This window comes from Carlito syrichta, unplaced genomic scaffold (assembly GCF_000164805.1).
Source record: "Carlito syrichta isolate Samal-C Ts95f unplaced genomic scaffold, Tarsius_syrichta-2.0.1 Scaffold79434, whole genome shotgun sequence".
NCBI lineage: Eukaryota > Metazoa > Chordata > Mammalia > Primates > Tarsiidae > Carlito > Carlito syrichta.
In genome coordinates, this window is record NW_007023530.1 from 18,958 (window position 1) to 24,476 (window position 5,519).

Sequence of the window (5,519 nt, forward strand, 5' to 3'; positions counted from 1 at the left end):
CCCCACAGGTTCGAGACCCGCCTGGGCAACTTGGCGAGACCTCATCTCTACAATAAAAAAAAAAAAAAAATTAGCCGGGCGTGGTAGTACACGCCTGTAGTTCCAGCTACTGGAAGGCTGAGGCGGAAGGATCACTGGAGCCCAGCAGGTTGAGGCTGCAGTGGCCGGGAGCGGCCACTGCACTCCAGTCTGGGTGACAGAATGAGACTCCAACTCAAAAAAAAAAAAAAGAAAAGAAAAGATGCTCAACATCATTACTCACCAAAGAAATGCAAATCAAACCACATTGATATAACACTTCACAACCATTAGAATGGCCATTATGAAAACAAACAAACAAACAAAAACAGAAAACAAGTGTTTTCTAAGATGAGGAGAAACTGAAACCCTGGTGCATTGCTGGTGAGACCCTAAAATTGTACAGCTGCTATGAAAAATAGTTTGGCAGCCAGGTGCGGTGGGTCACGCTTGTAATCCCAGCACTTTGGGAGGCTGAGATGAGAGAATTGCCTGAGCCCAGGGGTTTGAGACCAGCCTGGGTAACTTGGAGAGAACTTGTCTCTACAATAAATAAAAAATTAGCTGAGTGTGGTGGTGGGTGCCTGTAGTTCCAGCTACTTGGAAGTCTGAGGTGGAAGGGTTGCCTGAGCCCAGCAGTTTGAGGCTGCAGTGACTGTGAGCCTTAGTGACAGAGTGAGACTTCTACTCAAAAAAAAAAAAAAAAAGAAAGAAAGACAGTTTGGCAGTTCCAATCAAAGTTAAACCTAGAATTACTATAATGGTCAAGTAGGTCCACTCCTGTGTATATATACCCAAAGGAAAAGAAAGCAGGTTCTCAAATACTTGCACATAAATGTTCATAGTAACATGATTCACAATAGCCAAAATGTGAAGAAAAAGATGAATGAATAAACAAAATGTGGTATATACATACATACAATGGAAAATTATCTAACCATAAAAAGGAATGCAATTCTGATACATGCTATAACACAATGAAGCCTGAAAACATTATGCTAAGTAAATAAACCAGGCACTAAATTGATAAATATTTTATTATTTCAATTGGTACGTACAATAGGCAAATTCATAGAACCAGAAAGTAGAATAGAGATTACCAAGGAAAGGGGAGGAATGGAAAATTATTGTTTAGTAGATATAGAGTTTCTGTTGGGATGACAAAAAAAGCTTTGGAACTATAGTGGCAATGGTCACACAACCTTGTGAATGTACTAAATGCCACTGAACTCTACCCTTATAGTTGGTTAAAATGGTACACTTCATATACATAATGTTACCACCGTTAATACAAATGATCAGTGAGTTCCAGGGATTTGAGGGGAGGGAGAAAGCAATGAAAATGTGGAAAACAGGGGACTTTTATGGCAGTGAAATTATTCTGTATGATACTGTAATGGGCAACATAGCAAGACCTCATCTCTACAAAAAGTAAAAAAAAAAAAATAGCCAGGCATGGTGGTACGTGTCTATAAAAAGGAGGCTGAAGCAGGAGGATTGCCGGAGCCCAAGAGCTGGAGGCTGCAGTGAGCTGTGATCACACCACTGCACTCCAGCCTAAACAACAGAGCGAGACCCTGTCTCAAAGAAGAAGGGGGGGAGGAGATTATAATATGAATATTATTGTAACTTGCTTTATTTCCACTACTATGTTCATACATTATTAGCATCTTTCCAGGGTTTCAGCCTAGAAAGGCAAGGGCAAGTATAGGAGTGTCACAATGGGAAGGTTAGCTAAAGGATAGAGATGAGGCTTTCAAAAGAGGATGAGATTCAGAGGATGTGAGAATTTAGGGGCAGGGATGGTTCACCCAAATCCTACAGAGGAGAGGAACTAGAATGGGCGAGTGGGGATAATTGAGCCCTAAGTCTAAGGATCTCCAACAAGCTGGAGTTTTGAGCAGGGCAAGGAGTTTCTGTTCCAGCTCAGGGAATCTCTGTCCCCTGCTGGCAAGAGGCTGGTATGACAGGACTGAACAAAGCAAGGCAGTTCTCCCCAAATCACTCCTGTTCTCAGGGTATTCTATGACTTCCCTGCTAGGGTAGAGCGAGCAGATACAAAGGTTGAGCAATCATGGCAGTCAGTTGCCTGAAATTACCATAATAGAAATCTGCTGGGGCAGGTAGGAGCCTATAGAGGCCATGGGACAGGCCTGCTCCACCCAAAACCAGGTTGTGTGCACGCTGACCCTGGCTGCTCACCTGGCATTGCTGTGATCCTTCTTTTTTTTTTTTTTTTTTTTTTATTGTAGAGATGAGGTCTCGCTGCCCAGGTGGGTCTCGAACCCGCAGGCTCAGGCAATCCACTCACCTCAGCCTCCCAAAGGCGCGGGATTACAGGCTGAGCCACCGAGCCCAGCTGATCCTTCTAAGATATTTGATTTTGTGTCTTCCTCCTACCTGGCTCTCTGCCCAATTCCCACCAGGCAGGGAGTGTGTGCCTGTCACAGGATCTCCTTTGATCTTTGAGAATGCTTTAGGGAACACCTGTTTAATGTTGGATAAGCAGACCTGGACCTTGTGCCTCCCTGCCCTGGGGGCCATCTAGGGGCTGAGCCCCCATCCCTTGGGCACAGAATCACCATTCAGAGGAATAACATATCAAGCTTCTTCCCATCTGGGCTTTCTCAGTCCTGCTAGCTATGGACCCATTGTGCTAAATGCCGAGGACCCATCAGAGAAAGCAAGTCCTGCCACCACCTCCTCCTGTATGGATGGGATCCTGGATTGAGTGAGCCTGGATTTCCCAAGGAACCAGGGGCATCCTACTGCCCCTCAAAACACATCCTAAAGAAGTAACAGCACTCCCTGCCCTTTCTCCAGCTGTTGGCTCCTCGGAGGTAGGTCCGAAGGGGAATGCAGAGGTGCTGCCTTCTGAGGGATCGTCATCGTTGACCAAAATCAAGGTCCATCCCATCTTCTCAGGACAGCCTCTCTGTCTTTCTGCTTCCCAGTCCTCTCCCAGCCCCCAAACCCACCCGGTCCTTTCCTGAACACGAGAATGCTACCCCTGCCCATTTTGTCTGTCTCCAGGCCTATGCTCTGTCTCGGGCTCCATGCACTTAGAACGTTCTCTGTGATCTCTCTTGCTGCTCCCATGTTCCAAAAGCACCGGCACACCAGCAACTTCAACCCCCTTTTCCTGCCCGTCTGGGCCCTCACACTGCTATCAGCTGCCTAGGCCCTGATGGGAACTTTCCATGGTCATTTCAAGAATTTCTCTCTACCTCTGGCTTTCCCCCTTTGCCTCCCAGTTACTCCCCTTCTTCCTACAGCCTGGTCTCGTCCCAATTTTTCATTCATCTTTCTGGGTCTTTGCCCACGCTCTCCTATAGGTGGGGAAAACCTTTCTTCTCCTACCACAAAGTCCTCCCTATTAATGTCGCCTTTTCTTGACCACCTGCAGTATGTCTGCTTTTAGACAAAGCCATCCCCTTGACTCGAGGATTTGCACCCCCTCCTTCACTTCTGTTCCACAACATTGTTCCACAAGTTCTTCCCTTGTTCTGTTGCATCGTCAATTTATTCCACTTAACTAGATCCTCTCCATCGACATCCAACAGATTAAGTTTCCCATTTAAAAAAACCCTCTTTCTGCTTTCTACTCTTCCCTCCCACTGTTGCCCTTTTCTGCACCTCTGTGAAACAAAAGTCCTTGAAGAAATTGATTACACTTGCTACCACCAATTGCTCCCCTTCTGTTCTTTTAGTCCACTTGAGTCAGGTCTGTTCCTCCGTCACTCACCAGGGGCTGTTCTTCTCAAGGTCCTGAATGATCTCTTTATTACTAAACCTAATGATCAACTACAAGTGCTCATCTTAACTGACTGATGGGCAACTTATCATGAAGTTGGTCGTTTTCTTCTCAAAACACTTTCCTCTGTTGGCTTCCAGGATTCTACTCTTCTCGCTTTCCTCCTATCTTGCTGGTTACCGTGTCTCAGTCTCCTCTGCTTACTGGTTTCTTTTCTTCTTCCCAATTTTTTAACAATGGAGAGTTCCAAGAGCCCACTCCTTAGAGCTCTTCTTTATTTACATTCACTCCTTTAGTGGTCATATCTAGTCTCATGGTTTTACATCTATCTGTATCTGTCTGTCTTTATTTAGTTATCTAAATATCTATCTGGATGGATTTAGAGTCGATAATACTGAGTGATCTTTCACAGAAACAAAGAACTGAGTTTCACATGTTTTCACTCATAAGTGGACCTTGATCAATTATCGTAATGCTGTAAGGACTGCAGTAGTGGGAAACTGCCTGGAGGGGAGCGGGGAAGCGGGATTTACAGTAATGGGACTCTGCCTGGGAAAGGGGACACACCTCATCAACAAGAGTATCTTCATAATGAACATTTGTATACCTAATCCTGAATTGTACCCCACATCTTTAAAATAAAAAAACTAAACAACAAAACATCAGTCAGATCTCAGCAGACCTTCTAATAGCTCCCCCATTTACTGAGAGTAAGAACCAGCTTCTGCATTGACCTACCAGACCCTTATACCCTCTGGCCCCTCACTGCCCTGACGTCATCCTTGACTACTTTCTCTTGATTACTCTGCCGTAGGCTAATTGTCCTCCTTATTTCTTCTAATAGGTTAGGCATGCTCCAGCCTCCAGACACCTGCATTAGCTATCATTTCTGACTGGAATGCTCTTCCACAATTACCCATGTGGTTTACTCTCTCATCACCCTCTCCAGTCCTTGCTCACATGATAATTTCTTAGTGAAAACTCTCCTATATGACTGTCTATCCCAGAGTCCTATTTAAAACTGTATTCCACTCAAGTATTATCTAGCCCTCTTACCCTGATTTTTTGCACATATCTGGTCACTTTCTTCAGACTATATTTTTTATTTATACATCTTTTGCCTCCTTCCCAAGTACTCCCCAATGTGAAACTTCCTGGAAGCAGATTTTATTTTGCCTCTTATGTTTACTGCTGTATTTCTAGTGCCTATAAAAATGCCAGGCAGGCCGAGCTCGATGGCTCAGCCTGTAATCCCAGTGCTTTGGGAGGCCAAGGTGAGTGGATTGCCTGAGCCCACGGGTTTGAGACCCGCCTGGGCAACTTGGCAAGACCTCATCTCTACAATAAATCAAAAATTAGCTGGGTGTGGTAGCACACGCCTGTAGTTCCAGCTACTTGAAAGGCTGAGGCAGAAGGATCGCCAGAGTCCAGCAGGTCGAGGCTGCAGTGGCTGGGAGTGGCCACTGCACTCCAGTCTGGGTGACAGAATGAGACTCCAACTCAAAAAAAAAAAAAAATGCCTGGCATGCAGTAGGTACTTGCTATTTGTTGAAGGGATGAAAGAATGGGTGAATGAATGCCATCCATTCTCCAACTTGGCAACTTCATTCTGGTCCCTTAAACACTTAATATACTTTTTAATCATACAGGGATACAGGGGCTGCTTCAGTGAGTCACCGTTCTCTGACACAGCATACCATTTATTTGACACCATGTCTTTACTCCTTTTTTTTTTTTTTTTTTTGGG